This window comes from Misgurnus anguillicaudatus, chromosome 4 (genome assembly GCF_027580225.2).
Source record: "Misgurnus anguillicaudatus chromosome 4, ASM2758022v2, whole genome shotgun sequence".
Taxonomy (NCBI): Eukaryota; Metazoa; Chordata; class Actinopteri; order Cypriniformes; family Cobitidae; genus Misgurnus; species Misgurnus anguillicaudatus.
Window position 1 is genome coordinate 11,455,742 of NC_073340.2, and position 18,922 is coordinate 11,474,663.

Sequence of the window (18,922 nt, forward strand, 5' to 3'; positions counted from 1 at the left end):
GTTTGTCCGCGCCGCGCCGTATTTGGCCACTGGCTCAGTGAGGGCTCACGTGTTATTAAACGTGCTTCTCCGCCGCCCGAATCAACACATCATGAGAGATTTGTAAGCTTTCTGTTATAAAGTCTACTTTATTTTGTTAATAAGGAGACAGACACGGAGAACGAAATGAAACGGAGAACATTTATTATATGCGGTGCTCTTTTGAAAATGAACCGGATAACTGAACATGGCAGTTTAAAGCAAAGCATTATTGTATCTAGTCAGAAGAACGGGCTTTCACCGAAGCATGTAGGATAAATACGGTTTTCTTTATTCACAAATACATGTCAAACTAAACTGAGAAGATATTTAAATGGCGACTGAGCAGTCGGTTATGTAGATGTGTTTTTTCATTTGCTCCGGGCTCTTGGTGTTTTGAGTCTGTTTAAATGATGATAGCCTACTTTGTCAAGTCCTCAAACTTTAAACTTCGCAAGTCCTCAAACTTCGCTTAGATTTGGGGTTAGTGTATAATATTTGGTATAATATAATGTATGTAAGATCAAACAGTAATGAATTAATACTAACGACCGACTTGAAACTAAGGATTTGACTAGACTTCGCTCCGCATTAAGTTTTAACGCATTTTTTTCTGTAGGATATTTTTTAAGAAGAATTTAAAATATATATAAATAAAATATATTTTTTTACAATGTTTTCAACTTAAAAATACATACATATATATATATATATACATACAGAATATAAGTTTAGCTTGTTGTGGATATTTCCTAATTAAGCCTTCTGTGAAATTATGACAAAATGAAAAATACAAAACACGCATGTCTTAATTAACATAATTTAAATAAACGAATATTCGTTCTTTAAGAGCTTAAATATTCGAAAAATTAAATATTAAAAGTAATAGTAAATTACTGGTAATAGTAAGTTACTGGAAAATGCCCATCCCTAATCTTGACATTGCTAGAATCTTGTCTTTTTACATGTTGTACATTTATCTTAAAATAATTAATTTTGTACAAGAAAACAGCCCATATTAATCATTTATTAGTAGCCTATTGTAGTGTCTCGGGAGATCGTGCTCATTGTTACATTGAGGCTATACTGCACTGAAGCGGCAGATTAAACCCAGAATTCAGCGAACGTCAAGAACAAGAAAACGGGAACAACACTCCGACCGAAACGCGGGATTTACATACACAGACCATGTTTAAATTTCGATGTGTCTGGCCCTGTTCACTTTGTCTAGTTTTAATAAGCTGCGGATTGAAGTGCTGGCTGCTCCCCGTGGTGCTGAAGACCCGCTCTCTGACGGAGTACTGGTGGCACATATGCACAGATATTTACGTGCAAAATTTGGAAAGCGCGGAGGAGTCGTTGGGTTAGTAAAATAATGAAATTATAGCTTTTAAATACAAAAAAATATTTATGTAAAGAGATTAAAAAGTGCTTATAAGTGCACAACTCTTCTTCAGTGGATTAAAGCTACTTTTTCCCCTTATGTGCAACCTATAGTAGTTGGGATAGTAAAATAACAAAATTATAGATTTTAAGTACAGAATAGTATTTATGTAAAATATATATTAAAATAAAAAGTGCACAACTTTTCTTAAGTGGAAGTAATAAAGTAAAATAACGAATAATAATTATATAATAACGAATAATAACGAAAAATTAAAATTACCCCCCCGCCCACCTAACGATATCATCGTCCATCGCGATGGTTTACGTAACCATCGTCAACTGCCAATTTATGGGGACATCGCCCAACCCTAACTCACACTACTGCTAATCTTTCTTCAAGTCATGTTAACTCGATCAGTCGTCTTTGTCAGAGACATCTGTGAATCTTGACGTTTACGCAAAAAAGAAAGTACATTAAAAACACTGCCACCTTTTCACTGTCACGTACGAGAGAGGCGCGCGCGGTCGAGGCGCTGCAAGCAACATGAGTGAGAGAGAGAGAGAGAGAGAGAGAGAGAGAGAGAGAGAGAGAGAGAGAGAGACGCGCTGAACACTCGCAACAATGAAATGAGCCGTTTAAAATAGTAAAATAAAAATGAAAATGGGAATCATGAAAAATCTATTTGTTGCGTCCAGTGTTGATTCCGTGGCGGAATCACGAGCAAATGATAGCCTTTAACATCCAAAGACAGAGTCATTGTACTTCTCAAAAGAGTTAATAAAACAGTACTGACTAGCTCGCCGTTTCATTAATAATCATATAACAGTTACTTACGTTGTCCTATTCTCTGTGGGTGTATCGTCAATAACTCCCGAGTGTTTTCGTTTGAGATGCTCGTGCATTGTCGTTGTGCTCCCTTGATAAGCCAGCGACGTTTGGCACGGTGTAACAGACCACTCTTTTATCACAACTTGGCTTAAAATACTTTCATACTTCGGAAGCTTTCCGACTCATAATTCCATAGACTCATCTGCCACCGCCAATTTTTTAAAATTAAAGCAGTGAAGGCAGGGGGAGAGGGAAGAAAGATGATAACGTAGCAGATTAACCAGCAGGGCGCGCACAGCGCACAGACTGGTGTGGAGGTGAATTACATTGAGCCATTTGAGACATGACACAGAATTACAGTGGGCCGTTTGAGACGGAAAAAAAATAAATATGTGACTCCTCGACTAAAAAAATTGCCGTCGACAAATTTTCATCGTCGATTACGTCGACTACGTCGACTATTCGCGGCAGCACTTGTTTACCTGAATGAGAAGGGAAGCCGGTGTCATTAATTGCATTAATTGTTTGTTAAATGATGACTGTGTTGGGACCAAAGCCAACATGGTGTGTTCTTGCTCTTTGATTCTGTTTTTAATGGTTCTTGCGGCTGCTGTCACATTTAGATCACAGATGTGTGTGTGTATGAGACATTTAATTGGTGTGTCTCATCACCAGGCGATAGGAGTAGTGCCTTTTGGGAATGACACGGCTCCAGAGGTTCAGCGAAAAGTATTTAATTGGATTCGGCAGATATTCTTTTTCTCTCTCACAACTCTAACAAACCTTATTAAATTTTGCTCATTAATTTCCACGTGTAGGGTTGCAGTAGTACTCTAAAACATGAAATCTGACTTTAAACATGCAGACAGAGATTGACTGATTCATGCAGAGACTTCAACCAAAAAATCACTGCTGTAAAAATGTAGGTGGTAACAACAAAGCCGTTTCTTACAAAACCGTCTTGAGCAGTTCAGTTGCAGCATTATAGTTTGAATTTGATGCATTGCAAAGTTAATGAATGTAAACAAAACGCTGCACCTTTGTCAAAGACGTCACATTAAGGCTGTGTTTACATGACAACGTTGCGTTTATGATACACATACACACAACAATGCTGTTCAATAGATCCATGTTTACACGCATTCATCACACAGCTATAAATACAAACAAGATTGCGAAAGCATTCAGCAGTTTTGTTTAGACGGACAAGGTTTATTACCATAAGTGACTCTAAAAACGCTATAAAACGCTGAATCTTGTAAACTTTAACTAGTAAATATCTTAAAGGGGATATATAATGAAAAATCTGACATTTTCATGTTTAAGTGCTATAATTGGGTCCCCAGTGCTTCTATCAACCTAGAATATGTGAAAAAGAACAACCCAGTAACTTAGTTTTGGTTAACCAAGTAGGGCTGTAATGATTTATTGCGTGTCCCATTAAAAATGCCTGTCTGAAATCGATTCTGAATCACAAGGCTGCGATTCTGTATTTCGTGCAAAGCTTGTGCATGTACTACGGCATTTGGTCAGTATAAAGTCCTTATCAATCTAAAATCATTATAGCTGTTTCTCAATATGTGTTCTTGTCTGTACTTGCGTTCTTGTGGACTTGTGAAACGTCATCAGTCGCGGCCCAAGTACTGTTCCAATTCAAAGTTCGCATCAAGCCCAAGTTCACATAAAATCGCCGGATGTGTTCTTGATCCGCCCATTTTATCGAGGATGCATCAGAGGAGACTTGTGTGGACTTATGACAGCGAAGTTTCCCAGAATGCATTTCGCGTCAGGAGTTCGTTCTTCACAGGGCTCGACATTAAGGCTTGTCCGCTTGTCCGGGACAAGTGGATTTTTTGTAGGACAAGTGTAAGAGAAAATTAGTTGTCCGAATGGACAAGTTAAATTTTAATCAATGTTACTTCACGTTATGTGCTGTTAACGACAGAGCAGAACGCGCAGCGCAAACGCCGAGCGGAATATTGAACAGAGAGCGCGGCACGCCGACACACACGTTTACATGTTACTGTTATTGTTACTAAACAAGCTGTGCGCGCACCTGATCGCCGAACACAGAGGGGCGGGAGTCGCGGGATGGGATGTGGAGAGTGATGTTTCTTCAGGCTCCGGCGTGAATAAATGACTTCACTGTGTGTCAAAAAAAGCCGATTTAAGTCCGTATTTTTTCTCTTCTAACGTTCGGTAAAACACATAATGGGCTTAAAATCTTGTTTAAGAATCTGTTTTATATTGAGAATCTCTCTTTCAGCGCGCCTATATGTGTGTGTTCTGCGCGACAGCTGATTTTAATCTTACAGAGTTCGTCACTGTACATTAAAAATCCCACACGAACATTACAGCGTAAATGCTAGGTTTAAGATTGATTTTATATATATAACAGATAATCTAGATACATTTATTCTAATACGTTTTTTAAAACTTGGTAATGTTTTAATGTTTTGCTTTAGTGTTTTAATGTCAGACAATCATTGAAAATCATCTATTATTTTGCTTAATTTGCTAGTCCGGGTTTGGTTGAAGGCTACAGTTTGTCCGGTTAGAACAAGTATGTCTCACTCAAAGTATTCAAATCATTGACTTTATTAAATGCGCGTTGATGTGTGGTTAGTATAATGCACGCACACGCACAGTCCACAAAACCTATCCTGCTTATTTAAACTATAACTATTTACACTATTCAGCCGATCTCCTTTCCCGTTATCATTCACCTGCTCTATTCTCCGACACTGCGCAGACTCTCTAGTGGAATGTTTTGGAACAGTCCATTTCGCACTTAATAACAGGGGTGACCGGATTAGTCCATTTATTAAAGGTGACACTTTTCTACAATCATTGAAATGTGGGAAAAATGAAGAGAAAGGCAGCAAAAATAGCATCATTCTTCAGAAAGAGTAGCAAAAAGCAGCCAAATTAATCTTAGTAAAATACATTTCAGTGGCCTAAATTCACAAGATTTTCTGGTCTCTATGGTATTTTCAGCAATGGGAGATATAAATCCTGGTTTCAAAGTAAATTTCAAAAGTTTTATTTGATTAAATAGTTTAAAAAAACATGAGGTTGAATTATGACTATAAATTGTATGTTAATCTCAATTCATTATAATTAAAATTAAAGTATTGTAGAAGTTGAATGTTATACATTATTCTGATTAACACACTTAAAAGTATTTTAAGGTTGGATGATAGAGATTTTATGTGCCATCAGAGTAACTGCTGGCCCATACCTGGCCACCCCTATGAAAAATCCCTTGCTCCGCCACTGATTAGCAAAACACAAAAAATACATTATATTATAAATCTTTACCCGGACAAGTGACTTTTGTGCATGGACAAGTGCAACACAAATTTACTTGTCCGAAGGACAAGTTGCTCAAAAAGTTAATGTCAAGCCCTGCTTCAGAGTCTGAACTTGCAAGTTCGAACTACGAAGGACACAAGTCCGAGTTTGGCGTACTTGGTATTGAGAAACGGCTTATGAGTCGGAGTCGTTTATAACGTGCATTTAAAAAAGCAACACTCTTCAAACACAATCATTATAAATATTCTTTATTATCATGAAAATACCTGAAACAATTAATGAACAGCTATATAAAGATTCCTGTAGACATTTCCTTGAATAGTGTTTGTAATGCTAATTCTTCTGTGGCACAAAGGACGTTTCTGCACGAGAGCGCCCCCTTGCTTTGGGATGTGCCGGGATTTCACCGTAATTCATTCAAATTCTTTCATTGAGTAAAGGGTATTTGCACGATTAATCATTACACATCTATCTGCAAGCATGTGAAAAAATAGGTCATGCTCCCCTTGTGATGTCAGAAGAGGATAATACCGCACCTTTATCTGGACTATCCAACCACGGCACTGCCATTTAGTGCAGAGATCAGCTCATTTGCATTTAAAAGGACACACCCAAAAACGGCAAATTTTTACTCACCTACAAAATTTTAATATGTTACAATAAATGATCTATATGGTATTTGAGCTCCACATATGTAATCTGGTGACACATCTTAAAGTCTTGTGAAATAACCCCTTTTAGCAGCACAAACACAGTCACATAGGTCACCATTGTACTCACGCATGCCTATAGACAGAATTAACACATGCGTATGACGTCACCGTTATCACAGATTCACATTCACGCAATTTACACGGAGACAGCAAGACATTGTTATCAAAAACGTGTACTTTTGAAACCCGCCATCAGAAGTTTGCATTTTCAGGATCCCGAAAATGCTGTTCACGTGTAAACAAGCAGTCAAACCGCATAAACACTTTCTTGTTAACGGTCGAAATCTTTGCTGTGCAAACGCCCCTAAGTACGAAATGCATTGCGATAATTTGTCGTTGTTAATGTTTGTTAAACACGTTAAACTATCACTATCTTTGTTTCTTGTTAACAGTCAAATGATTCCATGCTATGTTTTTTTTCATCATGTCAACTGTTGTAAGTTTGTGGCGGTAGTACTGATTCATTTATTCTGTACTTTATTCTGTACGGTTTTATAGAGTTTGGTCCGTTGTGTTTATATCTCCTCTATATAAAGCCTTTCATTTCACTCATCAGAGGGATGTTGTAAATGTGGCTTAATGCTTGCATAATCTCTGATTCATGTGAAGACCGTGGAATAGTCCGGCAACACCGGCTGTTCTCAAAAGGGAATTACTGATGTTGACAGCCTGCTTATGTGCTCTCAAAGTTCACGTCACTCAATCCAGTTAGCACTGTTTTTAATATGTCTGTCTATTTTACACACTCCTCATTCTGATCTCTCTGAACGATTACAGAAGCTGCGGTAATAAATCAGGCGATTTCACAGACAGTAAGAGGGCTTAATGAAAGGCCCTTATGCGATATCCTCTCAATATTATGACGGACTGCTTTAATCTGGTTTTAGCGTCAAATTATCTGTCATTCCTTTACTGGATACAGACCAGGTTTAATAACACACATATGCACTTTCTCGGTCAGTGATTGTCAGCATTGGTTTGAATGTTGGAGCTCAGTACAAACAGACGTTGTTTTAAGTGCGTCTGTACGCAGGTGTCCTTTCCTGTCACTCGCTGTCCTCTGACCACCCACAGATCACACCACACACAGAGCTTTACTTTCAATAACACTGCAGACGGCAGGACACTCATAAACGTGACCGAAATGACAAAAAGCTTTACTAGATTTTTTATTTTTTAAGGGGAAATGTGAGTGATGCTTTCCAGAGCATCTCTATGTGGTTGCTAAGGTGGTTTAGTGTGTTACTATGTTGATGTTCTTAATGGTTGCTAGGGCAGTGCTGCTGTTGCTAGGTGATTACTGAAATGTATCGAGTGGTTCATTCACATGTTGCTATGCAGGTGCTAAGGTGTTGCTGGTTGATCTGTGTGTTTGCTTACTGGACCAACAACATCTTGTCTCTGTAGTATTCTGGTCTCAAGCAATGATCTATAAAAATGACTGGATTGCGCATGACGTCACAATTGTGAAGCCACTGCGACGCATATTGGTATGCCCAAACATTCTATTAAATAAAAAGGACATTATCAGATTTTAATGATAAGACAGGACTTTACCAGTCTCTGTTTTTTATATCTGAAGTCTCACTGTACATTATTACAACGTAAACATCCTAAGCATGTACATAGTTATTTATTTAAAGTTTTTACTTTTTAAACAGTGAGTTACTTTACATTCATCTTCATTACAGTATCAAATCAGTCGACAGAACGCAGCATATGTATTATTAATCACAAATAATACATTTTGAATTCCAAATAAATAATCATGCTTTAAGTACCGTATGTGCTGGTTTCGTAATTATGTTATGTTATACAGTATTGGTTTTGTTGGTACAGTAAAATGCGTTAACAATGTTAAAGGCATGTATTTTAATACCTTACATTTATATAGCGCTTTTCTCAGTAATCAAAGCGCTTTACATATGAATGGGGGAATCTCCTCAACCACCACCAATGTGCAGCATCCACCTGGATGATGCGACGGCAGCCATATTGCGCCAGACCGCTCACCACACACCAGCTTATTAGTGGAGAGGAGACCGAGTGATATCGCCAATTAGTATGAGGGATGATTAGTAGGCCAATGGGCAAGTTTGGCCAGGATGCCGGGGCACACCCCTATACTCTTTTCGAAGGACATCCTGGGATTTTTAATGACCACAAAGAGTCAGGACCTCGGTTTAACGTCTCATCCGAAGGACGGTGCTTTTTTGACAGTATAGTGTCCCCATCACTATACTGGGGTGTTAGGACCCACACAGACCACAGGGTGAGCACCCCCTGCTGGCCTCACTAACACCTCTACCAGCAGCAACCTGGTTTTCCCAGGTGGTCTCCCATCCAAGTACTGACCAGGCTCAGCCCTGCTTAGCTTCAGTGGGCAAGCTGCCTTGGGCTACAGGGTGATATGGCTGCTGGTTTACAGTTTTTGAAACTGTTAAGATAACGGTTTAAACCGTGGTCAAACTAACATTTTGATTTAGGAATATAAAAAAATCAACACCCAATTTCGCCGCTATGCTTAAAAAAAACCAAAGATTATAAGTCTTCTTTCAACTTATTTAGAGAAATAACGCTGACCATGTATGCTCTTAATGTCGTAAAATTTTATTTACACCTGTGTCATTTCGACAGAATAAAGCAGACACACTCACCTTAACGTTTTCTTTAAATCCCTTATCCTGTTCGATTAACATAAACATTACAAATAACATCAGAAGTAACAATTAATTTACGCACACATCCTAAAAATTAATATTGTGTGACTGATACGCTGTAAAGCGGGTGAATTTATATAATAATACTATCACAAAATATGTCCATAAGAATGTGTTTGTCATTTAAGTAAATTAAAACAGTGGACAGTATATTTGTGTTCATCATTTGTGTTTGCACTGGGCTATGTGTGAATAATAAGCACAAACAATAGCGAATAATCAGAAAATTAAAACTGCATGCAAACAGTAGGGAAGAGGTTTACTCCAGACATGTAAACATCTTACTGCAATTAAGTCCTTACTTTGATTATCGGAAATAATCGCATTGTTGTTGTACATGTAACGTAGTCAATGACGCCCTCTACGGGTTGGGCATACCAAGATGGCCGCTCAAACTTTGCGGTGGCTTTGTTACGTTTACACCAGCCGTGGTAGAGGCAGCAAAAACGTGCAATTCGCGTGTAGTTGGACACATGTACATTTGAGTTTACTTGCTTAATTCGCGCGTAAAAGCCTTGTATGAAATTGTAGTCATTCGAGACATTCACGTGGAAATCCGCGTTACCCGAGGGGCTTCTGCAACTCTGCTGAGACTATGCTCGATTCCTGTAATCACGTCACTACTACAGCAAGGTCCTAATTGGTTAACGTGGCGCTATTCGCGCTTACCGTGCCGCAGGATGCCTAATCGCGTCTTGCATTGACTTAACATGTAAATCACCCATGCTTGCCGCCTCTATCGCGGCTGGTGTAAACGCAGCATCACTTGTCGCATCACTGTTATGTTAAGCGTTCTATGCGCAATCCAGTCATTTATATAGATCCAGTCTTCTATAAATGTCTCAGTCTGCTGTATTTGGGAAAAATCACTTGGAAAGTAACAGCACACATCACAGGCTTTGAAATATTATTCATGTTTAAGACACAAGTGATGCAGGGTAAATTAGGTGCTAAGTTTAATATATAGGAACAAACACCTAATCCTAAATGTGAGCTGAAGTAATCATCGATGCTTGCCGAACACCACTAATGATGGTTTAACCAGCAGTTCTGTGCATTTTGTTTGAATGTTGAGCCATAACTATTAAACACGTGGAGTGCTGCCACCACACCAGCAGCTCCCACAGTGTATTAAACACAGAATTCAGTTTCTGTCTCTACTGGCACATATTCTCAAACTAAAGAGCGTTTTTGTTGATTTTGGAGGGTTTGCAGATTGCCGCTCTCTTATTTGGCATCGCTCTTTCTCGCTGTTTTCTTCTTTTCCTTCCATTTCTATCCAGATGAAGGAACCCTTTCTGTGCCGTGCCGTATGTGGTGTTGTGCAACACAATCAACTCGAGTAGGTCAGATAAAATTTGACCAGAAGGATTAGCACACTTATAATTCATGTGAGGAATACACGCGTGTGTATGAAGCAGTGTGTATTTATCAGCTCTGAGGTCATCAGAGGAAGCCGTGGATTGATGGCTTTATTAGGGGGTCTGTGGAAATCCCCTCCCCTCAGCAGGAGTGCAGCACATGAGCGCAGCTTTCTCTCACGCGCACACATGTGAGTCGCATTAGCGCGCAGACACGCACACACGCATTCCTTTCGGTTCCAACACTAGTCTGCTCTCGCACAAATAATCTTGTTTTATTGTCTCCATCTGTCTGACTTTTTTCTTGCTTTTTCCATTCATTTCCAGTTGTCGTTCTTGTTTTCTTTGGATATGCCATGTAGGTAACCGAGCTGCTTCAGTCTGAACTCTCACACCTGAACAAATTAATGCATCAAGCATCTTAGATATACATGAAAAGGTTCTCTCTCTCTCTCTCTCTCTCTCTCTCTCTCTCTCTCTCTCTGAAGGGGAAATTGTTTTATAACATTACACTAGTGCATAATGCATTACATACACAAAGATAAATGAAAGTCATTGCATGCTCTTCTACTGTATTGTCGCCATGTACTGTAAGTCAGCGAAGAACATGGGTGTTTTTAAAGGGTTATTTCACCCCAAAATTAAAATTTTATCATAAATGACTTACCATTGTCTTATCCTTTGATTGTCTTCAGAATACATTTTAGATATTTTTGATGAAAACAGAGAGGCTTGTGACTGTCCCATACACTGCAGTTTGATTTTCCCAATCAAGCCCAGAAAAGAATGAAAGACATCGCCAAAAAGGCCCATGTGCCATCAGCAGTTCAATAATAATATTACGAAGCGACGAAAAACACTTTTGTGCGCAAAGAAAACAAAACAACCGATTTTATTCATGGTCTTTCAGTGGCGTTCCAGAACAGACTACGGCGCATGCTGCTGACTTTACCTTCTGATGTAGTTGCCAGCATACAGACCAAACGTGCCGCACAAGCCCTGAAAAGTAAAGCCAAAACATCTCGATCGCCCCCCAGCGACTGGTCCCAGTATAGGTCATAAACCCCGCCTCCCCATGTTATCAATGGGACTTGAGACCAAGTAAACAATTTAATTACACTTCAATTATCTTTTTGCCGAAGCTGGTTCCTGTCATTGACTGTAGTTTTTATCACACTGATGTAAATTCAAGTGTTTGTTTTTAAAATAAGTTTGTTTTTAGTTAGTTATTTAATGCTGTAAAACGGTGGTGTTACATCATGATTGACAGGTGTGATATGCGCATTCTGCGAGGGCGGGGCCTTGCTTTCGCGGGTTTACTTCCTGCTCACTACTGCGCAGGATTGGTCCCGAAATCGCTACTGCGCAGACTCAAGACCCAAGATGTCAGCGCCGTATCGTGACACTGACGGCTTCACTTTTCACTAGCGGAAGAAAGCAAACGGGCGTCGTCCATCTTTTTTCAGAGTCTATGGTACAGACACAGAATATGCTGGCAAGTAATTTGTGCAATTATACGGGCTGTTTAAGTATTGTTTAAGTATTGTGTAATGGCTTAAATATTTTTTTTTTTTAAGTTGGCAACTACGACAGCAGGTCATCGCATTCAGGAGCCCTATTATGACCAAGTAAATAAAAAGATCGGTTCACGGACAAACTTGGCGATTACCGTTCATTTAATGTGATGATCGACCGATACCGATCTGGGGCCGATCGATCAGAGCATCCCTATAGACGGTTTCAGCAGTAACAACATAAACAAGTGGCTGCCGTGGTCCACACGTAACTTCCAGTAAACTCCGCTAAGAAAAAATAACAACAAAGTTCTTTTAAACGTAGTTTATTTATATAACAAGCAAAAAAACAACACATAGATTACCTAGGAAACCAAAAAATGTTTGATTTTCGACGAGGCATTTGTTCAAGTGATCAGTTTAGCAACTAGTCAGACCATTAAAAAAAACGAAACCGGAAGAAAAGTTCGGATCCAGACCTATATCGCGTCAGCGCACGTGCGTCCAATGAAAACGTCTATAACTGACCCTTTAATGCATTGTTTTTGTTATCATACTTGCATAATCAAAAGCTACAGTACCCGAAAAAGAGACAAATCCTGGGCTTCGGTGCTTTCTGTTATTGGTTGTCACTCACTCTTTATTTGCATTACAGTTAATTTGTGTCACTAAAAACACCCACACCCTGTCGCTGTCATTCATTCAGTGTTTGTGTTATGGATCGGTTATATCACTCAACACATAATGGTCTCCTATATATCTAAACACAAACTCTCTATTTCTGCTGCTTCTGTAGTTGGAAAACACAGTCTTTCTCCTTGCAGTAGTCTTTTGTTCCTCTGTCTTTCTTAATCACAGATGATTTTAAGATGTCATGCACAGCACAGAGAGAAGAAGTTTGTGTGGCTCATCTCTTATGTAACTGAAGCATTATCTCTGTAGTATCAGTGATACAGTACTAAGGCCTTCATCACTGCTGAGCTCTATGGCTGATAGATAAGCCCAATAGACTTGACCTACTTTTGTTTGTTTACTTTGGAACGCTCCCTCTTTCTCTGGTCAATGTTTGTCCAAAGCGAGACATGTTGTTTTTGGTGACGTTGTTTTATCTCATATTTGTTTTCATTGAAATGGTTCATCAGATAAAAGATCATTTTGATGATCCATTACATATTACATACATTATATATTGATATTTAATAAAAATGTCTTGTAGGTGGGCAGCATAAAAATTAGGTATGGTAAACGTTAAGAATTAAAATGCACCTATTTCATTCCTTAAAAACAACGTTATTTTGTCTATTTGGTATAATACATTGTGTTTCTGTGGTTTATAGTAAAAAAAATTCACATACTGTAAATGTTTGTAGCTCTAGATATCCTGCCTTCCTCAAACGCTTTGATTTTGTACAAAACTCATAGATATGAAAAGCGCTGTGTCCCTGATCGGCCAGCTAATATGTCATTGTAATTGGCCTGAATACCTCTGACGTCAGCAGGAAATGTGACGCTTCTTACCATGTTTGAAAGATTCGCTCACAATGCAATGCTGACAGGTGGAAGTGGGAAGAAATTATGATAATGGCCGTTGTGTCCACGTCAACAGGCCCAAGAAGTAAACTGTTGCCTACAATCCGTGTGTTTGTTGCAGTCCAAGAAAAGAGATTTACGTTGGAGACGATAACTCATGTCATCATTTACCTTGGGTTTTGTCCTTTTGCATATGTTTAATATGAAATGTAAAATCGTTAATCGGACCATAGTTGCTCTTTAAAACGAAAGCTGATACACGCATGTGTGAATAAGATGTTACATTGCTTAGCATCAGGTCTCTACTTTAACATACTATGATTAGTTTTACTACATTTTCCTGCAATTGATTTATTTTCAACAAATAAACATAAATACGTTTTGTGATCTTATGTGTGCTATCTATTTGTAATCTTTAGAAATGTTTGAGAAATTGAAAATGTCCTGTTTACTTATCGTAATAGCATAATTTACATTGATGAGTCATGCTATGTGACAGATGATGTGTTATGATAATGGAAATGCCCTAATACTTAATTTAATTTACACACAACAGAGCCTAAACCTCAAGCGAAACTAAAATTTAATTCAATTCAATTCAAATTCAACAGAAAATTATTACACATACAGAAAATATATAGAAAATCCGTGGGCTATTATTGCAATTGTTTTATTGTCCTCATAAATAGACTGTAATCGGATAACACTGTTTAAACTTTTTAACACTGTTTGGCAAGCGTTGGTAATCCTACAGAAAACATTGGACATTGCCTTATAATTTGAAATGTACAGTGTTTTTCTATACTTATAGGGGTTTGCAAAAGCTTTTATTGTTCTTTTTTTCATTCCAGTTATTGGTTTAGTTGGGTTGTGGGTTTATTTGACTGCGTGTATCCGGTCTGCAGCTGAGCTCGACGACACTGCAGTGTTGACCCATTTCTGTTTTGACATGGGAGCAAATAGTGTGTGTGTCTGAGGCGGAGCTTTAGTGTTATGGTGGTAAACAAGGCCTTGTTTTAATCTGTCCGTCTGTAGCAAGAACAGAGCGTGCTTACACTGCAGATGTTCCCTCGGGTCACTCGATTCTTTCATTTTCTTACTACTCTCTCCACATTGTAGTGTTTGTTGTTGTTATGTTTGTGTGCATTGAGCACAGTGAGCTGTGGTTTGTTAGATCAAATCTTACAGCTGAAGAGGTTTGTGTGTGTTGTGGTTTTTACTTTCACACCTGAAAAACTGCATAACATCCTAATACAGTAGGAACAGACATCATGAAATGGTTTGAAGTTGCCAAAGAATGCATTGAAATAATCTGTTAAATTATTCTCTACATAGAAGATATGCGAGTTTATTAAGTGCAAAAATTATCTAGAGACGGTTTTACATGTCCATTTATAACCCTTGGATTTGCCCTTAGAATGAAATTGCCTATTATTACCTTATTTGAAAGAGTCATTAATAATAATGTTGAGCTCTGCTCTGATTGGCTGTTTCTCAGAGCAGCTGTTTTGAATAGCTGTGTGTGTGTAAACAGACCTTATATCTTTAAACCTGTGTCAGATGAAGATACAAAATTTGGGGGATAATCAATTGTTTGGAGATTGTTAATGGACGTTTCTGAGTAGTAAGTTTGTATTTTTTTCACTATGGACCTGCAAAATGTAACTGCAATAGTAGAACTTTAGCCTAAATGTTAGCATCAAGCATTAATAGCAAGCATTAATCAAGCATATAGCGCTAACTCAGCAGTCACAACTTTGTTTTAGCTTTGTAACAACATTGTAATTAATTTAATGTGTAATTTAATGTTGAGGACATACATCATGACTGTAACATCGGTGTTATGTTGAAATTGGCCTGTTTTCCGTTTTTTTTTTTTTTTTTTGCATGCACGAGGTTTACATAATAAGTAGGAAACAATCGTGTATGATGCTCATGACATGTCATTACCATGTACAGAACTCATATTATTCATCTATGCTTAGGTAAATACAGTTTTACGTTCTACGCCACCTTTAAGTATTTTCTGTTTGCATGTTTATTTAGGGTTTATTGTAAAGTGCCACAGCGCCATTCACACTTTTGTAGGAAAATGCTGCAAATGTCTTAACCTATAGTTGCTTCTGCATTGCCAATGTTGAAAACAGTATTTTAACATAGGAAAAAATTACACACAACTATTGCAGTCTCTTATGTGGTTGGCAGACTTGCACAACAGGCTGTTTTATGTGTATGATTTTTTTGTTAGGTCAGTTGCTAACACGTTTCAGTCCATTTCCCTGCCAGTGTTTGTTCAATAATAAATGCACTTTTTGCAATGCATTATTTATTTTATGATTTATGCAATTGTGGTGTTTCTTGACATATATGTTTATTTAAACTTGATGGATGCAAACCATAAGATTAGATTATTTATGTCACACGCAGACTGCAGACCTAAATATTTCCTGACTCCTAATATTGACACAAGATCTAAATATAGATCTGCTGTCGATAATACGTAGAGCCGTGCAATAACACATTAAGCCCAGAGGCTTGACAACTGATGCTGTGTGATGAAACAAAGGTGTAAACACGAAGCCGTCTCGTCTCTTTCTCCTGGTCTCTGAAGAACAGATGATTCTCTGTGTGTGTAGGTGACAGATGTGTAGGAGATGTGATGCCCTGTGACAGGGAGGGGAAATAAGGACACTGTGATAACCGCTGCATTGCAGGTTTGCTCGCTGTCTACGCTTATGTTTAAAGGGATAAGCTTCAGGGGGAACGGTCCCCACAGGGCTGTCGTTTGAGTGAAATTAACATCTCATTTCATCATCGCCGCAGCTTCGTATTGTTCTCTTCTCACCGGGTAGATGCCAGCTACTAGACAAGAGCGCTCGCCGTCTCTGCACCCCATGCCACAAAAGAAGCTTTCCTCTTCCGCTAATCTGATCAAAGAAAAAGCCATAAAATATCAGTAAATCCTCCTCGCTCACGTACTCTCCGCTTCAGTGATTTGAAAGGCAGATTTGTGGTTGTGCGAGGTTAGCGTTCAGTGTTAGCGGAGCGCTGTCTGGGCCCGCAGTGATTGGACTGCAGCGCTCTGGGCCCAGCCAGTCAGGAAAGTCCTGCTGCTGTTAGTGAGGGGCAGATTTTCCAGCGGCAGCACGCGCCGTACACGCCAACACGAAGCTGTGCTGCTCGTGGTGAATAGTAATGGCTCTAGCGTCTGAAGCGGTGGAGAGGACAGAGAGATGTGCTTTTAAAAGTGATTTATTGATAAGCTTTCTTTCTGTGCGTGCCGACATACTGCAGAGCTTGTAATGAGTTTGTTTTTTCGATTTTCTTTGTTCATCTGTGTGAGTGTTTATATGTATGTAACCTAAAAAAATAAAATGAAATTGTTGAGTGTTTATTCAGGTACATGAATTTAGTTGTCCTCATTTGTGCATTTCTAATTTACGACAATGCTCTTTACTGTTGGTGGTGTTTTCTTCTATTTTAATAGAGGCATATAAATGCAAGCTCACAAATCATTTGGTTTTGCGCTTATAACCGAGTAAGATGAGGCAAGTTTGAATATGTGATATTAGATTTAAATGCTATTGGAGCTGCATAACAACTAATCGTTTGCAAAATAAAAGTTTTTGTTTACATCATATATGTGTGTATAATTATAAAGTACATGTATATACATTTTTTATATTTATATATAATTTATATTTTATAGTCATATGAATACTTCATATATGCACATTAGGGTAGCATAACGATTAATCGCGATTAATCTATTGCAGAATAAAGGTTTTTGTTTACATCATATGAGCTATGTGCGTGTACTGTACTGTGTATAATAACTTTGAATTAATAAATACACACAGATGCATGTATATATTTAAGAAATTGTTACATGTGTATATACATTTGTATATTTATATGTATAATTTATATTATATATAAATATAAATACGAAATATGTAAATATATATTTTTCTTAAAAATATACATGCATGTGTCCATATTTATATATACATAATTATTATTCACATTTCACACAAATATATGATGTAAACAAAAACCTTTATTCTGCAAACAATTAGTTGCGATTAGTTGTTATGCGGCCCTAAACGCTATAGTGGTCTTCGTTCGCCATCCTGTTTTTGTTGTATAGAAAATAATCGTGTGATTTGGTAAATGTTGATCGAATTTTCGTTTTTGTTGAGCTCTTTTCGTGTTTTGCATGTAATGATTTAATGTTAAGCAGGTAAATCAGTGACAGTAGTGGCTGACAGGAAGGATCATTTCAGGTCAGGTCTTTTATAATCTACCTGTTCTAAGTCCAGGACCAGACACGCTCCCTAGGCGTTTCGAGCAGACATTGTCCTTTTGATAGAAAGGCAGAATGGAGAGAAAGATAAAGTGAGAGCACTGTGATGTATGTTCTGCTAGTTGCATAGCAACCAGCTCTTACAATCGTAATGTCTGCACATTTGTTATGTTTTTATCCCCGTAAGCAGCTGCTTTAGATGATCCGTGTGTGTTTTAGTGTATTCACTGTATTCTCACCAACTTTTCATTAGGATCAATCCTTGAAAATTTTCCAAGGCTGGTGTGTGTAGCTATTAGTACATTTTGTAAAGAAAGCCCTGTACAAAGTAGGTTGGTTTGGGATCAGCTATCGCAATAAGAGATTTATCTGAAATATACATTTACATAGATGCTATATCTGAGAATAAGCTTCATTAACAGTATTCAATCCAGCACCGATCCAGGAGCGCTGATATTTCATATAAACAGTATATTGTTATATCCTTTTGTCCTTGTTTACAGCTTTCCAAACTGTATCTCATTATGAATATAGCCATAGATCCTGGAATGGAGTTAAGAACTAAATAAATAATAGGGCTGTTTAATATTGAATAAAAATGCGACAAATCAGTCAACAAACTACTAAGCCCCTAAGGTGACATTGGAGTAAAAAAAATCTAAAGTTTAGTTTCATGTGCTCACAAAAAACTTTCATGTGCTCACGCGAAACCTTCATGTGCAGAATGAAGGTTTGCGGGCCTTCATGAAACTATCGCGCGCACATGTGAAAGTATCATGTGCGCACGTGAAAGGGAAAGGTTCGCGATCGCACGCGAAAGGTTCGGGATCGCACGCGAAAGGTTCGGGATCGCACGCGAAAGGTTCGCGATCGCACGCGAAAGGTTCGCGATCGCACGCGAAAGGTTCGCGATCGCACGCGAAAGGTTCGCGATCGCACGCGAAAGGTTCGCGATCGCACGCGAAAGGTTCGCGATCGCACGCGAAAGGTTCGCGATCGCACCAAATTACAGGTTATGTTTATGTATTTTTGGGATATCTGTGAGTTGCACTCTTAAAGGCCCAACAGTTTTAACGATCATAAATATGATCTACATATTGCAATGGTTAGCAATAAATGAGCGTTTTTTTTAAAGGTCCCTATTTCCTGTGTTTTTGAAGCCATGGTTGTGTTTACGGTGCGCAATGTAGAGATGAAATTTTAAAAAATTGTAAGAAAACTGCGTTTTTT

General features: G+C 38.3%; 1 protein-coding gene and 1 pseudogene across 3 annotated transcripts in view; one reads left to right on the plus strand and one right to left on the minus strand.

Moving 5' to 3' along the window:
• The window catches only part of jmjd1cb (jumonji domain containing 1Cb), a 163,282-nt gene that overhangs the window by 33,341 nt on the left and 111,019 nt on the right, over nt 1-18,922 (plus strand). The gene's annotated exons all lie outside the window — the stretch shown is intronic.
• On the minus strand, nt 8,567-8,683 carry LOC141363754 (5S ribosomal RNA; annotated as a pseudogene).